The following is a 22,044-nucleotide window of genomic DNA, read 5'->3' on the forward strand; positions in this document are numbered from 1 at the left end:
CATGAGGAAGTATAGCTGGGATGCTGAGACAATTCAAAACTGGTGTTTCTTAAATATAGGTAAGGTAAAGGCAAATTAAAAAACATTCTTTGAATTTAATACTTTTCTACGTGCTAATTTCTTGACCACTTTTTAAAAAGTAGAATCAAACTATCTTTTCTATACAATTGTGTGTGTATATGGTCCATGGAACCCATCCTACTAAGATAATGACTTTTCTCTGAGGTTTTAAACCCAGTTCTTAATAGAGCATCACTGCTTTCTGGCTGCCAGCTGCAAGATAAAGTTGGATTTAAATTTTCCTGAGACGTGTTATTGGTCATGGTCCTGGGCAATCGGCTTTAGAAGCAGTGGGGTTGGACCAAATGACCTCTAGAGGTCCCTCCTAACCTTGGTCATTCTGAGATTTTGTATTTTATAAGCTTTATAATGTGCCAAATCTACTGAAAAATTATTCCTTGTTCATGTATGTTCCCAGCCTGTCTCTCTTTTACTTTTCTTGTTAAAGAAATCTGTCTGAGGGTCTAAAAATACATGCTAGGTTTCTCCCTTTTTCTTTCTCATTTTTTTGAGAGGGGAGTGGTGGTGCAGGGAGGGGAATACCTTTCATTTTTCTGTGGAGTTCTGGAATGACTGGAGTGCCAGGCCAAGAATAGGAGGAGAAAAAAATAATAATATCTACCTGACATAAACATGAACACCACAGTAAATTTTTTAGGGTAAATTTAATAAGTTCCCTCTTCTTGGATGAGTATTTCTGATCTGTTTTGTGTGTGTGTGTATGTCTATGATTAAATCACTGTCTAAAGATCCCAGAATGGCCTGATCTGTCTCATAATAAACTCCAGAAATCTTTCAATTTATTTTTGTTTTATTTTGGGGGGCTTATTTTGATTCATTGAGTTTTCATCTTTCTGATGCTTCAAAATTACTTTGAGTGAATATAATAAATAGGAAGCAATGTAATTTTTGTAACTAAGTACTTTGACAGGATTATTTTTATTGTAATCTTCTGTTCAAATGAATGTGTGCTTTTTTGCTTCCTAAATTTCAGAGATTTTTTTTTCCAAATGTCATAGAAGTTAAAATGTGTTAGGGCAACATAACAGTAGCTAAAGGCATTCTTACAGAATGTGAAGATTTAAGTATACAAAATACAGGCTTCCTAGAGCTGAAATGAAAATAATTAATGCAAAAGATTAAAAAATACTCCTTTTAGGTTTCATGAAATGAAAATGCAAATGAAAAATATGATGTCAGGGATAGTCATAATATTTACCCACTAAAATGCCAAAATTTCCGATTAATTTTCCCACAATTAGGTTTTTTTGTGCAACTGTTACATCATGTGTCTTAAAGAAAGAATAGGAACATATCACAAGGGAGAAGTTTATAAAGTTTTTGGAAAGCTTTATAAAGAAAAATTTTCATGCAAGAGTCTGTCTTAACTCATTGCCAAGTCTTGTTAGTTATATTTGCCTTTCTGTCGAGATAGTACTAGTCACATAGATTTTAAGCAAATAGCAATGAGCCAGGGAGAGAAAAGCATGCTCTAGTACTTCCTGAAAGCTAACACAAATCTGATGGTGTTGTGTGTCTCTGCTGGTGGGGAAGAGGAACAAAGGGAGTTGGGAAAGTAAAATAGCAAGGTGATTGCTGAAATCTCTGGGTGCTTAGTTCATAACAAAGTCTGTAGTGTATAAGAGTACAAAGACATGAAGCAAATTTCACATCTGGCATCGGACAGACCCAACAGATACTTAGGAGCATCAGAAAATAAGTGCCCAGATTCTAATACTTCATGTTTTAGGGAATTCCTGAAATGAAGGTTGTAGCCAAATGGACTGGTGTGCCAGGCCAGAACAGGAGGAGAAAAAAAAATTAATGTCCACCTGACATTAATGAAATAAATGTAATTTAATGAAATAAATTATTGTTTGCTTTTAAGAGCACTAAAGATTTCAGAGAACAAAACAAATAATTTTTGTCTTTTCAGTTTCCTATTTTTTTTCAATTGCACTTGAATCCTGAAATGTTTGCTTTGATCAGTAAAGATGATATTAAGGATTAGAAAATTATTGCTGGAGGTGTTGCCAGCTTAAGTAAGAAATTGTTGTCTAACTGATAATAGTAAAAAATGTTTGTAACAAACTTGATATTATTGAAAAAAAAAATTTTACAACCAGTCTCTCTCATTGTATATATATGGATTTGAACTTTTTACATTGATGACTGAGTATCTTCTGAACTGCTCTTCTCTCTCTTTCTTTCTTTCTTTTTCTTTCTTTCTTTTTCTTTCTTTCTTTCTTTTTTCTCTTTCTTTCTTTCTCTTTCTTTCTTTTTCTTTCTTTCTTTCTTTCTTTCTCTTTCTTTCTTTCCTTCCTTTATTTTCTTTCTTTTTCTTTGTTTCTTTCCTTCCTTTCTTTTCTTTCCTTTTCTTTCTTTCTTTCTTTTTTCTCAGCCAATGTTAATGAAATTGTAGGAATAGTTTGGTTCTAGTTTGGTTTGAAAGTGAATACCAAATACAAATTTTATTACCAGGTAATGAAGGACAGGCAGGCAGACAGTGCAACTGGTAAACAAGGGTGAAAAGATAACCAGTCCTTAAGTCAATGTAAAGGGGTTATGTCTACCCAGATTCTCTTTGATAACTTCTCATATTAAATGACAAAACCTTTCCCCTATCTCAGTATGGAAATAATGACTATTAAAGGGTAATTCAACTTTTTAAAAGGCATTTTGAACAGTTTCTGTTTCTCCATACTTCTTCAAAATACAAGTTACAGCTAAGCTTTTGTTATCAATATGTTCAATTCTGAATTGCTTCTAGGAAGTCCTCAGAGGAGGTTACTGCTTTTGTCTCTGTGTTGAAATGGAAGATAAAATGCCTGTCCACGTTGCATTTACATCCAGCAAATTCCCTAAGACATTGCTGATACCTGTGGTTTCTTCCAGTGGCATGCAGGAGCTACTGAAATGTTTGTGTTTAATGACAATGATTTAAAAGGACAGTCTTCACTCAATTTCGACCCATTGTGCTGGTGGGGGACCTAAATGAATAGCCAAGATGGTTCCTCATAAATTTCCTCTGATTCAGCAAGAACCACACTTGATTACCCAAAGCCTAGTTTGAGAAAAAGCTCTTGATATGCAGAGCTGCAAACTTTTCCTGCTAATTAGAAAAAACACGTTCTTGAATGGTACATTTTCTGAACAATACAGTAAGTACTTTAGTATCTACCTTCCTTGGGAAGGAATAATTTACACATCAAAAACAATGGAAAAGATATTAACTGTGGAGTGTTTTGCTTATAAGTCATTCAGTCATGATCCGAGTCTGATCTGTAGCTGCTAAGTAATAATACTTTCATCAAAGTAAATGTTGCTAAAGTGGTCTGGAAACTGGGTACAATATTAGTTAATTATAACATTATAATGTCTCTTACATAGTCAAGGTCATTCTAGTGCAGAGAGGCAAGGAGCTCCTGCTTTAAGTATGTAACAACCGAAATAGACAAAAACACAAGTAAAAGACAAGGATATCTACGTGTTGGTTGGTTGCGTTCACCTTTTTTTTATGAGTAAGGAGCAAGGTTTCAGCCTCAGTTCAGTTAATGCTTGAACATATGCAATGCTTCTTATATGAGTAGTTTTGTTTCAATAAAGCCCTATTTTTTGAGCTTTTTTTTATGTTTTCCATTTGAAGTCTGCTATAAAGTTTCAGACCCTAAAGGGAAATAAATCCACTTATTTCCTAACCCAGTTAGAGGGCTGGAAATAGTGTTCAAAAAGGAATTTTAAAATAAATGTCTGTAATTCATGCACTTCCTAATATGTGAAATTCATGAATTAGGACAACTAGGACTCAAAAAATATCATAAAAATAGAGAAAAATAGTATTTTTCTGTAGAAAAATACTGCATTAGGAGACTTTTTTTGGAGTTACATTAGAAAAATATTGACCATTTTATTATTAAAAGCCAGTCCTGCTTAAAATAAAAAGGACCTAATTTTTAAAAGATAATTCTGATGTCATGCACCTTTTCATGATTACTGGATTAAAAAAGAAAAAACCAAAACAAAACCCAAAAACCTGAAGCAACTGACTGTATGGCTATATACTGCTTAATGACTGGCCAATCTTATCACAGAGACTTTTCTTGCATCTTGTAGGCATTTTTCTTCTTTCCTATATTGCAGAAGTCTTGTACACAGAAAGCATATTTCTTTTCCTGTTTCTTCTATGATTTTATTTTTACATGTGGGGTCATTCAGACTATCATTATGAATACAAGTTCTTCTGAGCTCTTTGAAAAGGACAAGAATGGAGGGATATGCTAGAAATAATGAATGTCAAATGTTTCCTGTATTCCTAAAATAATTGTTAGTTCTTCTACAGTTTAGTGTTTCAGCTTTGTAGGCCTCATCCAGTTCATAACTTTCCTATGTCCAAGAATTCATGTCCATTTAGGAAGATTTCATCTAAGTTTTGTATACATATGCATATATATTATACATCTATGTATCTATATAATAGATATTATTTTTTTCCTGCTTCTAGATTTCTCCAAATAGATAGGGGATTAGGAAATACCTAGTATTTTAATTTGAAGGAAAGGAAATACTCATAAAGACTATTGTTGTATCAGTCTTGGCTCTAGCAATACCTGCCATGGCCCGAGGGAAAAAGGGATAGGGATGCGGCATCAATGCCAGTTTATTAAAGGCAAACAGGCCCCCTGGGCAGGTGGAGCTCGTCAGCCTTGGTAGGCAATCCACCTAAGAGAAGGTCACTCTAAACAAACCTACATCCTGGGGACCTCACTGCCACTGTCCAAGCTTTGCTCGGCCCCGGCAGATGAACCTCAGGACTAAAGGGTGGGCTCAGTTCAGCGCACGCTGTGTCTCACCTAAAAAAAAATCCACTGCGCAGGCTGGAAGGGTTAATGACCTTTCCCAAAATCTTCGCTCGCGAAGACTGGCCATTATAGGGTAAGGGTGAGGGGAGGATTCATAACTGGGGTGTAGCATGGGATTGACAACCAAGGGTGAGATAGGATTGGGAGACAGGGGAAAGGTGGGTGTAACTTCTGGGTATCCAAGGGAAGGGACCAATGGGGGCTCACTCTGCACTGCGACAACTCTCAGACAATCAGTGACAGAGGAGTGGGAAAGCAGGGGAGAACAGGGGTGTAAGCAACTTTAGGCGGGAAAATCTGAGGGACTGAGGGGAATAACATGGGGGTACATTAAACTTAATATAAAACCAATGATGAACTGGGGAATAACAGTCAGTCCAATAAGATATCAGTCATTCAGGCTCCATAAATGTCTCTCCAAGCCTGAAATCTCTCCCATTCTGATTTTCCGTCCTCCTCAAATACCCTATCAAGACTTAAACAGTCAGGTGACATAAATGAGGAAGAGTATATAAATGTCAACACCCATCACGTAACAAGATATATTCATACAGAATTCCAGATAAATCTGCCACCTTGGAATATCTTATTTCTTAAAAATCAATTTATGTTATCTGCTAAATATGAAATACCAAGGATCTCAAGAAACATGACTGTCTAGTTCCAGATGTCGTGAAATATGAAAAACACATACTTTGAATACCCAGTTTCCAATATATTCTCCTAATTCCCATTTAAACTGCAGTGTGAGATAACTTCTGCTCATTTTACTCACAATAGTAGCTCTAATTCAGAGTTTATCCACTGCTTCTGATACATGAAAAAACCTTCAGTCAGCACTCTGGGAAATACTCCCTTTTTGTACCTGAGGGCAAGTAGATATTAAAGATGAGGTGGAACATGATGATACATCTGGAAGAAAGCAGGTATCCCCTTTCTTTCTCCATCTCACCTACTTTTTCCCAAAGTTTGTCCTCCCACCCAGAGGACAATACAACATGATGACTCTCTAAAGATGTCATATCTAACTTTGGAGGACTAATATATCAAATACAGCCTTACACTGGGCTGTGCTGTGTTCCTTCTCCGTGTCTATTTTTTTTCTGCTTCTAGTTATCATGGCTCTAGTTGCTGGTGGAATTTTGTCCAATACTCTGCTGTGTGGAATACTAACTGTCTTCACCGCCTAGAAATGCAGAGCCACAAAAATTGGGAGGTACTCTTGTTATGTATGTTACTTTACTGGAGTTTGCCAGAGAATTAAAATTTGTGTGTCTTCCTCCTTGGGTGGATTTGGCCCCTTATCCATCCTGTTTTATTGGATTCACATGGGAGTTACGTGTTTTGTAAATAAATACAAGATTTGAACTGCATATTTGTAAGCTTTGTTATGTATAAGTAAGCCCAGATAATATCATCCACATTTCAGTCTCTCCAGTAAACTCACAGTTGAAATTCTGTGATGGCATTTTGAGGTACTTACTCCCTTTTATCCTCCTCCTCCTTTTCAGGGATCATATTTCCCTTTCTCATGCATAAATGCACACTCCCACAGACAATCAGTCCCGCACCAAGAAAGCAGTAAACTGCTCTGACTCATCTTGTGTATTGGTCTAAGTGCCTCTATGAGGTGAAAGTAGGAGGTGGAAGAGGGGGTGGTCTTCAAATTAATCTACTAATAATGTTATTTTAGCTGAAAGAAAGAGTTGAAAAATGGTCAAATAAAAGCTTGAGAAACCCCTTCAACTAGAGTTATAGGGTTTTTTTGTTGTGTTTTTGTTTGTTTGTTTGTTTTTATTTTATGAAGTAACTGTAATCTAAACTCCAGAGACTGCCTTTGAAAGAATGACCTACATTCAATTGCAAGATAGGATAAAAAATTCTGGAAATAACTTCAAGACATTCTTAAAAATGTGAGAAAAAGATCAGCTCTGTGTTTAGCCCTCTGAATAAGAACTGCAGCTGAAATTCCATGAATTTCTTTCAGAATATATTTAGCTTGTTCTTAGAGAATTTGCTATTTCTATATGCTCTCAGTCTTCTCCAAGCTCGACAAATCAGGTGATTGGGGAATTCCCTGGACTGGGGAAGAGTTACACACAGACCAAAAAACCTGGGACTTGATGCACGTTCTGTTTTCACTGTTAGGAACCTCTTCCAAATGTTTAGTTTTCTGAGACTTGGAAATATGACTACTAAGTGTATTTCTGGTCAAGCATAGTACATTTTGATAAATTTGCTGACCAATTTGAATTTGCTCAAATATGTAACTATTACTGCATAGAATTCTTCAGTCCATAATGGCTTATATCAAGAGTGTAAGTAAAAAAACTCTCTGGCTTATAGCAGTGTGTTCTTTCTTATCTAAATAGATTTGAATAGCTGTTGTACGTATCTCTGACTCATCCCACTTTGCTTAAAGCTCAATTACATGCAGTACCTCTGGGAATAAAGACCTTTATCATAAATGAAAGAAAGCATAAGCCAGTGAGTGCTCATAATAGTTATATTGTGTCAGAACATGCTGCTCCCTTAAAGGCTTACATTCCATTGCTTACATATTGTCATTATTGTCAATCAGTTGAGTATTGCTACTGACACTGTTGTCATGGTTACCTTAATATTTTAATGCTGAATCAGAAAATCACAGAATCACAGAATGTGCTGAGTTGTAAGGGACCCACAAGGATCATTAAGTTCAACTCAGCGCTGCACAGGGAGTCACAGCCTGTGCCTGAGAGTGTTGTCAAAACACTTCCTGAATTCTGTCAGGCTTGGTGCTGTGACCACTTCCCCGGAGAGCATGTTCCAGTACCCAACCACCCTCTGAATGAAGAACCTTTTGCTAATATTCAATCTAAACCTCCCCTGACACAACTTCAGGCCATTCCCTCAGGTCCTGTCACTGGTCACCATAAAGAAGAGATCAGTGCCTGCCCGTCCTCTTCCCCTCACGAAAAAGTTGTAGACTGCCATGAGGTGTCCCCTCAGTTCTCCTCCAGGCTGAACAGACCAAGTGACCTCAGCTGCTCCTCATACGGCTTCCCCTCAAGGCCCTTCACTGTCTTTGTTGCCCTCCTTTGGACACCCTCTAACAGCTTAAAGTCTTTTCTATATGGTGGTGCGCAAAACTGCACACAATATTTGAGGTGAGGCTGCCCTAGTGCAGAGCAGAGAAAGACAATTCCCTCCCTCGACTGGCTTTGCCTGATGCCCCCCAAAGACAGAATTGGCCCTCCTGGCTGCCAGGGCACTGCTGACTCGTGTTCAACTTGCCACAGACCAGGTCCCTTTCCATGGCACTGCTTTCTAGCATCTCATTCCCCAGTCTGTATGTACATCCAGGATTGCTCCATCTCAGATGCAGAAGCTGGCACTTCCCTTGTTGAACTTCATATGGTTGATGATTGCCCAGTCCTCTAATTTGTTGAGGTCTCTCTGCAGGGCCTCCCTGTCTTCAGGGGAGTCAACAGCTCCTCCCAGTTTTGTGTCATCTGCAAACTTGCTTAGTATCTCTTTCAGTCCTGAATCCAAGTCATTTAGGAAGACGTTGAAGAGCACAGGACCTAAAATAGAGCCCTGTGGAACCCCACTAGTGACATATCACCAATCTGATATCACCTCATTCACTGTTACCCTCTGTGCTCCACCCATGAGCCAATTGCTCACCCACCACATGATGTGTTTAACCAGCTGTGTGCTGGACATTTTGTCCAGAAGGATCCTGTGAGAGACAGTATTGAAAGCTTTCCTGAAATCCAAAAAGGTTACATCAACTGACTTTCCTTGATCAACTGGGTGGGTTACTTTGTCATAAAAGGAAATCAAGTTTGATAAGCAGGACTTTCCTTTCATGAATTTGTGCTGGCTGTGATCAATGACTGCATTGTCTTTCAGGTGTTTTTCAATACCTCCCAGAATAATCTTCTCCATAGCTTTATCAGGCACTGAAGTGAGACTGACAGGTCCGTAGTTTCCTGGGTCCTCCTTCTTGCCCTTCTTGAAAATCAGGACAACGTTCATCAGCTTCCAGGCAGCTGGGACCTCTCCAGATTCCTAAGACTGCTCAAAAATCATTGAAGGAGGTTGTGCGATGACATAGCCAGCTCTTGGAGGATTCTGGGATGAATCCCATCAGGCCCCACAGATTTGTAGAGATCCAGCTGGAGCAGCAGATCCTGCACAATTTCAGGGTCGACTGGGAGTTGATCATTTTCACAGTCATGGTCCTGGAGCTCAGGGCACTGAGACCCCCTTGGTCCATCGTCCAAATTGAAGACAGAAGCAAAGAATGCATTAAACACCCTTGTCTTGTCTCTGTCCCTGTTTGTGAGGTGATCATCCCCATCCTGTAATGGGCTGATGATATTTCTATACTGCCTATTGCCATTAATGTATTTGAAAAAACTCTTTATTCTTCCCGTGTCACTGGACCTTGTTTCCCCTGGGCATACACCTTCCTTTTTGCCTTATTTCCAATGGAACATCCCTGCTCAGCCAAGCCAGCCTTCTGCATTGCCTGCTTGACTTCTGGCGTTTGAGAATTGCCAGTTCCTGTGCCCTTAGGAGGTGATGTTTGAAAAGTGACCAGCACTGATGGACGCCAGCACCTGCAAAACCATTTTCCCAGGGGACCTTACTTGGTAATTCCCTGAGCAGCCTGAAGTCTGCTCTCCTCATGTCCAGAGTTGAGGTTTTGCTGGTACTTTTCCTCCTGTCAACAGAGATTTTAAACTGGATTTCCTCTTGGTCACTGTAGCCAAGACGACCTCCAATTTCCACTTTGCTCACAAAATCCACTCTATTGACAAGCAGCTTAACAAGGTGGGCATCTTTCTGAGTTGGCTCCCTTATTAACAAAGATAATTCCTTTAATTTATTGTGCAAAACAAAAGAGGATATATATTCTCAAAGGGTTTTTTTGAAAATACTAAAAGTAGAGAAGCAGCATATTAAGTTTGCATAGTAATTTACATAACAATTCTTAACAATTGATTAATGGAAGTAATTAATTCAAGACATTCTTAATGACCACACTCCAAAACTCTCTCCTGCAATTAAACAGTGTCAGCAGTATTTACTGAATGTTCCACAACATAGACTGAATGTTCCACATCCATTCCTTTTACAGTTTCTCTGTGGAAATACAAATAATTTTATTTTTCCTGCCCTATTTTGACAAAAGCTATAAAGCTCTCTATTTCTGAGAGCAATTTACAAACTGCTTTATTCTGTGAGCTCTGTATTAGCTGGAGGAAAATAGTCTATGTTCAGCTATTTTCTATTTATATTGAGAAAAGTCTCCAGGATATGGAGAACAGAGACCTTTGTTGCCAGTAAAACGTAAGAATAATTTTTTCAGAATTAATGTTTTCATCCTGAAAATTGTGCCTACATGGAAATGCTTTGAATTTCAGAGATTTTCCCCCTTTATAACGAAAGTTTCATGTTTTAAATAGTTATGATGTTTTTTTTGGACAAAACCTGACAATATCTGCAGTAGTTGTTGTTAAGCAGAAAATTATATGCAAGAGGCATATAGTTAGCAATAGATGTTTTCTCAGATTCCTTTTGGAGTTCGTTACAGGAACCAGTTCTAAAATTAAATGTTTTAAACTTGCATTTAATGTTTTTTACCTGACTAACCGTTCTGTGTTGTATATAACCCCTGCTCCACTGGAGTCAGGGAGTCACTAAGGTCAGCTTACACATTCATTCTCAAATGTCTTCTGCCATTTTACAGGGAAAGTGGCATTGCAGTGCACTTAAGAAATGTTCCTTTTATTCCTTGAGAACTTTAAAAACTGGTATTTAGATGTAGGATAATCTCTTTAACCTTATATTGACACATATAAATTGAGATTGCCACTCTCAACTGAGATGTTGGAGTGCTTGAAGAAGTGGAGGATGAACTTATATAGATTCCAATATTAAGCTAAAGACCAGAGACCCTTTTTTTCCTTCTGTCCTAGAGGAAAAAATTAGTTGTATGTTTGCTTAAGGATGTTATGTTATTAAAATAATCTTTATTAAATTTTTTTAAGCTCAGGATTCTTCAGAGACTAAGCCAAATAATTCATTGTGTTGGAGGTGTTTTGATACAGCCCATTGCTTACCGGAGTAAATAAAGAGTTTACAGACATCCTTTAGGACATATATAATCAGGCTACAGGCGCTGAATTGAATCTGCAGGGCTTACTTGTTATAGGTCCTATAAAACACAATATTTTTCTTCTGTCAGTGTGTAAGTACAGAAATATTTCTAGAAAGGGAAATTAGGCATTAGGGTTTTTTTTACATGTACATTTACAGCACCTTTTGCAGTATGCTAAAAATAGATTAAGATTCATTTATTTTGAGAGATTTAGTTGTAATATTGGTCTGTGTAATTTAATTTGGTATTTGTTTCAATAAGTAACTACTTGTCGCGGTGTATCTATCGTATTGTTAGGTTTGGTCAGTAGAAAAAGCAGACACACACACACACACACAGAGAGTTGAGACGAGTTGCCTGCCGCGTTAGCGCAGCAGCCTCCTCTATTGAGGCAGCTAACCCACATTTTCCCACACACTTTCTGTAAACATAATTTCTACAAAACACCATAGCACTAACACCTGCACCATGAAACACAGCCAACATCTCTGCCCTTGCACATTCCATCTTGCTTATCATCTTTCCAGTCAACTCCCATCTTTTCAAGGCTGCTCTGTTTGTGGGAATGGTTAATTAACTTCACTGCTCTCATGGGAACGGCCTTATACCATCCGATATTTTAAGCTTGTCAACTCCTAGGGGCTCAGTGGACTCACCGCCTCCCCCCACAACTACTTAACACTTTGCTGGTTAGAACTTTTATACAATTGCAGAAGGCTGGCTTTACTTTAATTTTGTAGCTGCTGGTGCTAAATTGAATAGGTAAGCTTTAGAAGGAAACTTTACCTATAATGAAAATCCTATATTTTCCCCTAAATATAGTTATATCTTCCAAGTAACTGATTGAAATTTGGGATTTTTTTCCTTCTTCTATGCAACACAAAATCAGAGCTATATTTCCTTAGGAGATTTTGAGAAAAAGTGGCAGATTCTGAATATTTCCAGTTATGTTGCCCCTAAAGTCATACCTTCAGGGACAGGACTGATACAATGCTCAGTGGGGCACAGATACATAGTGACATGTTTCAAAACATATAGTGACTTATAAGAGATATACACACTGTCTTAAACCAACACCTGATGTTATGGGTGGTATTATTGCTCAGATGCAGCATTACATTGGTGGTTACAGGGAAGAGTTTTCTTTATGTGCATTTTACTATGTATAACAGAAATACAGCTGTGAATGTTTTGTTATTTCTTTTTCTCTCTTTTTTTTTCATGAAGAGAATTAGGAAAAGTGTTTTCAGCACGTTTTTCTTTTTTTTCCTTTTTTTTTTTCTTTTTTTTTTCTGCTAGTAACCTGAGTAATGAAGTCTAGTTTAATAGCAGTTCTGACATTCAACTTTTATTTCCTCTGTGCATCACTTGTTTCATTAAGCATGAGATATGTTCATCCTGCAAAGTTATATCAACCCTCAGGCAAAACTTTGATGTTGTTATTTTGACACAGAGGTTGTCTTAGCTATTTTAAGAAAATGGTGCTTTGAAAAGTTGAACCTTACCATTTCCTCAATGCCATGTTTTAATCAGTGGACAAATCAATGGTGTATTTTGTCTTTTTTCAACCTTCAAATACTAGCAGGAGAGTGACCTTAGGCAGGTAGATATGTTAGAAGTCTGAGTATCATTCTGGATATTGCTGGGGATTTTTTGTACCATACATCATAAATCTACAGCCATCTGCTTATCAATAATTTGTCATAACAACTGTAAAAACTGTGAAATCAGTTCTTTGCTCTGTGTTTAGATGTACAGCTTTGATCTCAGAACAATCCAAACCTTCACTGCATACCTGACTGGCTGAGTTGCATAGAAATGCTGTTATTTATGTATGAAAAAATAATGTGTTGACAGCTAGAGAAGACATAGTTTGGAGATGGTTGTTTAGTGTAGTCATGTGTGTTTTAATTTATTTCTATTTTATTTAGTAAGACAATTGTGGTGTAACTGAACTAATTGAAAATTCCCTATCATCAGCCATATCTATAGTATATACATATCTATAGTATATACATACACAGGTCACGTCTCAAGGATGAAGGACCACTGCCTCCCTAAGATCTTGCTTTATGGTGAACTTGCCACAGGCTGCTGCAAGAGAGGAGCCCCAAAGAAAAGATACAAGGACTTCCTGAAACAACATCTCAGCCTTGGCCATATTGATCACCATAACTGGTCTACTCTGGCCTCCAATCGGGAGGTCTGGAGACACACCATCTATAACGCAGCTGTCTCCTTTGAGAACACACGCAGGATCACTCTTGAGGAGAAAAGACAATGCAGAAAGATTCGTGCCTTGCAGAATATACCACCTAAGGAGTCTTTCTGCTGTGCCTTTTGTAATCGGACATGTCTATCTCATATTGGCCTCATTAGCCACCAGCGTGCTTGTAACAAATGTGGGTAGAGCCCTCCCCAAATCGTCATTCGCGAAGCCTAGCCATGATGACATACACAGTTATATTTACTGGATATGGATATATAGATATGCTGAAAACTATATTAAAAATATAGTCTATTGAACAATATAATCTATAACGAACTACGTTTGACTGACAATAAAATATGTTTTTTCTTCCAAGCATGTTTTTTTTTGCCTAGGCATGAGTAGGAAAAGTCAGTTAGGAAATATTTTGTTTTTCTTGCGTTCCTGATTGGCTCCTAATCATATTCTGGCACTTCAAGATTATCATTGACATCTTACAAGTATATACTTGGTGAGTGTAGAGTGATCGATTGCAGCCTCCATTCAGCTCTTTGCAAACTGCTTCCCTCTCTTTTGAAGACAAGTTGTAAACAAGCTTGTTGGGCATGAAAGGCTCTCTGCAACAAAACTCTCTTCCAGTAAAGGTGCTTCAGAGTTGCCTCATTTTCATCACATTTTAAAATATGATGAAGTGTGCATAAAGTTCCTTAGGCATCACTTTTTTTGTCCAGACCTTGATCAATATAAACAACTACTCTGTGTCTGAGTTCCTGCAGTCATTACTTGACAATTCATTTGGGGAGAATCTGGAAGGTTGGGTCATTGCCTTTTACATGGAGGGGAGGAAGATTTCTTCATAAATTTGTAGAGTAGTCAGTCAAGCCAATGACCATTCCAAAAATATCATGTTGCTTTTGACTGAAACAATTCTTGCCTGCATCTGAGACCAACTACATAAAGAGGGAGCTCACTTGTTCTTCTAACTCTCAGACAAATTTTTGTTCCAAATATTTTGAAATTTTCTTTACACCCATTCCACATTATCTTTTTCTATTGTTATTATAACAGTTGAAGAATATATACATAGGCACTTTAACCACTTGTATAATCTGTTATTTCAGCCGGATCATTGTGCAAGTATGTTTGTTGGGTGTCAAACTTACAAGCTAACTTTTCCTATATTTCTTCCACAAGATATGTTTTCAGGAGAAAAAATTAAATCTTATTATCCTATTATTTAGAAAAAATATTTAAATGAGGCTTCTTTGGAACAATCAGTTTTCATAAAAATGAGTTGTTATGATGCGGGGAAATATTTATTTCCATTAATACAGGTAACAGAAAACCAAAATAGACCTTGATGACAAAAATTAGCAGAGTACAATTTCTTGTCCATGGTAAGATTAAATGGGACAAAAATAAAACATTGCTTTTTTTCTTTGACTTTATAGATCTGCTCAGAAGTATAAACACAACCTACTGTTGACTATTTCTTACATATTCTTTATTACAATTTCTCCTTTTTTTTTTTTTTTTTTTTTTTCAACAAGGTATACTATAGTTTCTCCAAAGACAGTGAGTAATAATTGTTTCATGTAGTACACTTCTGGAAGCTGAGAAGCAACACTAGATTAAAAGAAGATAAATATTTAAGATTAAGTAGGAAAAGGATAGGAAAACAGTTTTCTTCCTTACTTCATCTGGAAATGGTTGAAAGACAAATTTCCATGAACACTAATATTTCATCGTGCACAGAATGGTTCCAAGTTTGGACTTCAGGAGTTCAAAATTGGGCAAAGAATTACACAGACTTCATAGATCTGATCTTTTTTCAGTGTCTTAATGAAAAAGTGAATACACTATGACTGAGGGCAGTAAATAGAACAAAAACCCCCATAAATATAGCTTGGAAGACTTCAAAATATGTTATTTTGCACTAATTTGAAGCTCAGGAGTTGGCATTTTCCCCAATGTTTGGTTCTTCATATTTTAGAAACTGATAAAAGAGTAATTTGGTAACTAATTAAGTCTCTCTTTCTGCTCCAGTCTAAACACTTTCAGTCTAAACATCGAAATGGTGAAATCATGAATTATGAACTTCATTCAGCTTTCATCACACAGCACAGCTCTTTGGACAGACTCCATACTTTTTTATGTCAGATCCCTCCCCAGGATCTTTGCTTAATGAGGTCTGAGTAATACTTAGGCATAATGATACTGTTTTTCCTGTGGTCTTGATTCAGAAAAATCTTCAACTGAAATAAATTAAAAAATTATTTGAAGAAGTCTATAAGGCACAGTCACAGGCAGTAAAAGTTTTTACTTGTAGGTTTGTGGGGACTGATACATTAAAACATTTGTCTTGGTTGAGTATTGGTTTGTTTTCATGGTTATATCTGGAAGAATAATGGTGCCTGTCTGCAACACTCACTCAGAGCTGTTGACCTGAAGGTCATAGAATATTTTTCTTTGGAATCCTCCTTCTCCATCCACTACTCACTAACATTAATGTAAGTAGATATAGTCCAAAGCATCAAAAGAGTTGCTTTATGTATTCACTTCTTATATGTCAGTTCTTGTACTCATGAGAAACCAAAGGGGCACGGGAATTAATACCAATATTTCTAAAACACAGATGCAACAAAAAAATAGGTTCTTTTATCTAAAACTGCATTCACATTGGACTAAAACTATTGAAATACCTACCAAGTAGTCTAGGTTCTCCCGTTTTCCCATAATTTTCCCTGTACATAAATGTAGCTCAAACATCTTTGGTACAGAAATTTGCAGTTACACTTACTTTTTGAGTTTACCAGTGTCAAGATATTTTTTCCAGAATAGAAGAGCTAAAATTAAAAAGATTGGTGACACTTTTCCCTAAGTTGAAACTGAAAAATGAGATAAATTTATGGTCAGATAAAATTTTCTGCCTATGTTGAAAACATTATTAACAAGACAAAGTAGTGCCCTAACCAAAGATACTGGAGCCTTTGTTAAAAGCATATAATTGTTTGCTTTAGTTAAGGAATGTGTTGTATATCAATATCAGAATTAAAACATTAGTGACAATTTCTCCCCATTTTTCACAATCAAGAATATGGTGGGAATGTCATCTGAAAAAATTGTTAAATGCTCTAATGGGCAAATTCTGAAACTTGAATACGTCTGTCAGTAGAGTCAAGGTATTAAAAATTAGTAATTATCATCATGTTTTAAATCGTCACTTAGCTGTGAATAAATCAAGAAATCAGTCATAATGAGATAATGCTAAATCAAGATTACCTTAAATAATTTAGAGTCATTAAGTAGAGAAAGACACTGATGAGTATCTCCAAGGAAAGCTGACATCTCCCACCTATATTACATTAGTAAAGGAAGTTTTGCCTGTAGCTACAATTGTCCTTTATCTGTATGCCCTCAGGAAGGAGCGTATTTGAGCAGGCTGCCTACCTCTGATCTTTCAGTTGTTCAGTTCCCTTCTAAAAGGTATAGAGATACTGTGCAATTAACAACCCAGCAATTTACAGAAATAGTGTCTCACTGTAAGTAATATTTAATGTTAATATGGTAAATTTCCAGTGTTGCTGAACTTCAGATATGCTCCCATGTTAAGGATTCTGTTATGAACATTTTAGCTAAACTAATTCCTTTTCAAAGTGCAGATTTTATAAATTGAATGTATCATTTTATAAATATGTATCATTGCAGGCAGAGTGATAAAAAGCCTTTGTCAAAGATAGGAGTGATGCTACATTTTGTCATGTTAGACTTTTGGGTAATGAAATTCAGGGGAAAAGGGAACAATTTTATAAACTCAGCAGGACCTGAGGTTTATATTTCCTTGCACCTGGATTGTAGCTCATTTTGTTGCTGTTTAGAGGTACAACCAAAGACCTAGATTTAAAACAAAATTAATTTCATCCAAGATGCATCAATTTTGGGGTAGCTTACTTTAGAGACACTTTTTTATGGCTCTAAATGAGGAGTTAGTTCCCAACATGAGTAATGTCTAAAGGCCAATCTTCTAATGGTATTTAAACAGTTACTTGAAATGCTTGGACACACTTTGTAAGCAGCGACAAGCAACAAACACCTGCTGGTTTAAGTGGTTACACAAGACAGCGTGTGAACATTTCTGTGACTCTGTCTCCTGACAGTTTTGAAAATCCAGTCACAAATTTTTTGATTGGAGTAGATTATTACATAAAAGTAAGTAATTTCAGAAAAAGTAGGCCACATGCCTATCTCTATGTTTATAGTTAAATTGAAAAGATAGCTACAGTTATACCTGACAGATTTTATGAACTTCTACCATGTTGCTATCTTATTTTAATGTACTTGGGAGGAAAAAAAGCTAGAAAGAAATATAATTTTGACTATTCAGATCTTTGAAGCTCCGTATCATTAAAAAGATTTGCTTACCAACATACATGCCTACGAAATATGAAGTTTTGCTTCAGTAAACAGTCTTGAAGAATGCATGTAAAAAGCTGAAGTGCTCAGGCAGGAATACAGAGATGCATCAAGACTGAGGCAGCGCGTCTCCAGGGCACTAGGAGTAATACATGTCTTCTTGTTACACCTGTGCCAAATATCCAGGATCTGCCCCCACATGACAGCAATCCCTTTGCAATAACTGTGCCCTCCTCACACATTAAATAGTCACTAGATGAAGTTCTAAAAAAAGCATAATATGGAATACAGCAATAATCTATGTCAGACTTTCATTTTTTCTTTTATGCTTCTAGGGTTTAATTTAATCTTTAGACACGAGCAGCTCAAAGATTATCCCATAATTGCCCAATATATGTTGAGTGGCTCTGTGTAGTCTTTTAAAGCGCCTGGGCTTCTAAATGGTTTGACTCTGCTTTTGACTAATATATATGTCAGCATGAAGCCACCCAATGGATTTAATTTTTTCCTGTTCATTTTCATAAAATTACACGAATTAAAATAATGTTAAAGGGAAAGAAACAAGAGGAAAAGACTTTTACATATTTCTCTAACATATGTGCTTACATAGAATCATATCATTATTTAGGTTGGAAGAACTTTTAAGATCATTGAGTCCAACCTCAGGGGAGACCTCTGAAACTAAAAGGAGGTTGTAGTGAGGTGGGCGTTGGTCTCTTCTCCCGGGTAACAAGGGATGGGACAACAGGAAATGGCCTCAAGTTGCACCAGGAGAGGTTTAAATTGGATATTAGGAAAAATGTATTTGCCAAAAGGATTGTCTAGCAATCTGGAACAGATTGCCCAGGGAAGTGGTTGGAATCTCTGTCCTAGGATGTAATTAAAGGACATGTAGATGTGGTGCTTAGGGACATGGTGTAGTGGTGGACTTGCAGTGTTAGGTTAAGGGTTAGACACGATGATCTTAAAAGCATTTTTCAACCTAAAGGATTCTATGATTCCCTGAACATAGAAAGAAACAAATATCTCACAGGGACTTTTACCTTTACTGGAAATGGTCAAAATTAACAATATTCATATTCTCACACGCCTGTGTAACAGTGACACACTTCTGAGGTGAGGTGGCGTAAACTCTCAGAAACTAAATGCTACCTACCTTCCTTCTGCTGTTTGGGTGTGTCAAAGAGTCTGTGTCAAGAGACTGTCTAGATTTTTGAGACTGTCTCCTCCCCTCAGGAAGAAAGACAGAGGAAGGCAGATCAGTATGTCAACATGGAGAACTTCTGATCAGCTGGAGTGGCAACAGGTGTAGCAGGCAGTGACCATGTTCAGTGGATCTGCCCTATCATCTTCCTAGAATAATAGTTCTGCCTACAAAAAGGTAGCTGTTTTCAGACCAACATAGTTTTGCGTATCTAAGACAAATGATACTAAATCAGAAGAGTTAAGACTTGAATTGTTGTTAGAAGCTATTTTTAAAATCTGTGCATAATTTCTCCAGTTGTTGTTTAATGAAAAATAAAAGGATTGCAAAGTGGTTGCACTGCTGTAGGCTATTTAAAACCATGACTTTGTCAACAGAATTACTTTGCTTTGCCCTTGTCATTGTAGCTTGACTTTAAATTACATTTTAGTTGCTATTACTCTAGATTAAACTTTTTGCTTTTCTATTTAGAATTTTTTAGTTTGAAGGAAAAAAGTTAAATTCCTGCTTATCCCTTCTTTAACAAAATGGATGTTATTTTTTTAAGGTTTCTTTATAATAGGCATATTACAGTATCCAAACTGTGCCTCTGTGGTCTATCTGGTGGGTAGTACAAAACCAAATCTTTTCAGTAAATGTTCAGGTAGCTTGTGGAACATAAAGCAAGCTCATAACTAAATTGTAATGTACAAGTGCTGCACCTGCATTGGGGCAATGGCCAGTGTCAATACAGGCTGGGGAGATGAACTGATTGGGAGGAGTCCTGATGAGAAGGACTTGGGGCTTTGGTGGATGAGAGGCTCAACATGATCCAGCAATGCGCTCTTGCAGCCCAGAAAGCCAATTGTATCCTGGGCTGCATCAAGAGCAGCATGGGCAGCAGGTTGAGGGAGGGGATTCTACCCCTCTGCTCTGCTCAAGTGAGATCCCAGCTGGAGTACTGCATCCAGTTCTAGTCTCCCCAACACTGGAAGGACATAGACCTGTTGGAGTGAGTCCAAAGGAGGGCCAAGTTGGTTAGAGGGATGAAGCACCTCTCCTATGAGGAAAGGGTGAGAGAATTGGGATTGTTCAGCTTGGTGAAGAGGAGGCTTGGGGTGACCTGATTGCAGCCTTCCAGTACCTGAAGGGAGCCTACAAGAAACATGGAGAAGGACTTTTTACAAGGACATGTATATATATATGCCTTCAAACTGAAAAAGGGCAGGTTTAGATTAGATGTTAGGAAGAAATTCTGTGAGCATGGCGAAGTGCTGGAACAGGTTTTCCAGAGAAGTTGTGGATGCCCCATCCGTGGAAATGTTCAAGACCGAGTTGGATGGGGTTCTGAGCAACCTGGTTTAGTGGAAGGTGTTTCTGCCCATGGCAACAGGGTTGGAACTACATAATCTCTAAGGTCCATTCCAACTCAAGCCATTCTATGATGCTACGGAAGTCCACATGTCATTTATTACAATACTACATAGGATTAGATTAATACTTAGATATAACTGGAATATACCAAGAAAGAGACAAATTCAGACTTCGAGTGCAACTAGATAATTTCAGAGTAAATGGCAGTGCAATGACTTGAGTCATCAATTTGAAACAAGTAGCTGCTTCCAGGATGAAAGAAAAGAATTGCTTTGCTTTTATAGTAACTGTATCATTTCTACTAGAGAAGATCTTAGCTCCCTTTCTGGTCACTATTGGAGCAGTCTGGATGGTCTGACCCAGTGTGGTTACAACCTTTTAGGCTGCTAGACCTGAGATTTTCTAACATGTTGAATTGGGATACACATTCTGTTACCTAGCTCACATCTACCTGTCTGTCTGTGCTTTTACTGTATTTTCACCCTGGTTTATTTTAGGCCATGCTTACTTGGGCTCCTATGCTATGAAGAAGCATATTTACTGAAAGTAATTTAACAACAATTCATTACTTGGATGAAATTCTTGGATTCATTACTTGAATAAAGCCTTTTTGCTTATAATTTGCTTATAAGCAAATTTCTCATTGAGCATGTTCATGCTGTAGGGTAAATATGCTGTGATCCCTCTTTGGCAGCAAAACGTTACTTGTTGGAATATAATTTCAAGTGTTTCAAAGCATAAATCCAAGGAAACAGAACAGGTTTATGTTAAATATATAGCACAGTGTATAACATTCGCTAACATTTAGTTCCTAAAAATTTGTTACAGTCATACTGTAATGATAAGTGGGAAAGGGGGGACTTTAGAGGGACTAAAATGAGCCAGCATGACTAAACAGAAATTACAGAATTACACAGTTACATAACTAAAAGAAGACCTCAAAAAGCCAAAGTTATGTCCAAATGAAGAAAGCAGAAAATATCATGAACCATTACAGATTAAATGCAAATACTTAAAGCATGCCAAAAAAAATTTGAGGTGTCCCTTATTAAAAGCATTAAAAACTGGTAATAAATTCCTTTTAGAGATGCAGCAGAGCATGATGCTTTTGAGAAAGCCTATAAGTACCAAAAGAGGGGAAGATAAGGGTGTAACAAGACAAGTAGGTATTTTTTTCCATCTGCCTGTGACCGATCTTGGGTTTGCTGGAGCTGCTTCCCATGGGTGGCTGTTCCTCAAACCTAGAGCACAGGTAGAACAAATAATGACAGAACAAATTGGCAGTAAGAACAAGACCAAACTGGCAGGTTGAAGTGGTGCCCACTTAAGAATTCTACAGGCTATCAAGGAATGAGTAGTCAGACCACTCAATCTGCTGCTCAATCTCTTAGATGTTCTTCAATACCATAAAACTTGAAACTGGACTACGTGGTATTAATTTTTAAGCAGAATTCCAGAGATCTGGAGGATTGTGAAAAAATCTAGAGGTGTTCTGACTGATTAAATGGCATGTAAAAGACATTGCAAATATGACCTAAAATATGAATAGAAATATATATCCAGGAAGGATGCAGATGCTTTTCTCAGTGATTTGGAAAAAGCAGTCATGCAATTTCTAAATTCAAAATTAAGTACTAAATGTACTTTTAAGACTTGCTCTCCTAATGAAGGAATTTTTCAGTCCTGCATATAGTTTAATCATGAGAATATTTATGCGACGCTTGGATATTTTACAGATGGTGAGGTATGACATATCTGTAAAAACAAAATTATATTTTCTAAAAGAAGCCCT

This window comes from Pseudopipra pipra, chromosome 4 (genome assembly GCF_036250125.1).
Source record: "Pseudopipra pipra isolate bDixPip1 chromosome 4, bDixPip1.hap1, whole genome shotgun sequence".
Taxonomy (NCBI): Eukaryota; Metazoa; Chordata; class Aves; order Passeriformes; family Pipridae; genus Pseudopipra; species Pseudopipra pipra.